Here is a 544-nt window from a genome sequence, read left to right as displayed (position 1 = left end):
GACCAATCACAGTCGATTATTCTTCTCACATTCGACTGTGATTGGTCAATTTCTTACTCTTACTTCTTACTCCGTGTATTGTAGACGGGCCTTTAAGCGTTATGGGCCTTCTACAATAAGCCGCAAATCAGAACGTCAGAAGCCTTAACCAGTCTTAACGAAGTTGTTCAAGTTGACTATTGGCCAACTTCACCGATTATGACTTAAGATCACTTAGAACTTCTGACTTACGGCTTATTGTAGAAGGCCTATTAAGATTGATGACTATTGAGGTTAGGAAATCTGTCACAGAGACAAAATGAGGTCTATAATTGTACTGTTTCACATGGGTTTCGATGTTTTGACTTTTCACGCGATGCAAAGGGACACGCACGACTTCTATAATTGTACTGTTACAAAATCGAAACCCTTGCGCATTTTTTCAGACAGAATAAGCTAAAATGAGCCAGAAATTAGATTCGACGCATGGTGGCTCTATCATGTTTCGGCGTAACAACAAAGTAGCGTAAAAAGCATGAAGTGACTAGACAGAAACTGATGTTCA

Source organism: Trachymyrmex cornetzi, unplaced genomic scaffold (assembly GCF_001594075.2).
Source record: "Trachymyrmex cornetzi isolate Tcor2-1 unplaced genomic scaffold, Tcor1.1 scaffold761, whole genome shotgun sequence".
Taxonomy (NCBI): Eukaryota; Metazoa; Arthropoda; class Insecta; order Hymenoptera; family Formicidae; genus Trachymyrmex; species Trachymyrmex cornetzi.
This window is presented reverse-complemented; position numbering follows the sequence as displayed.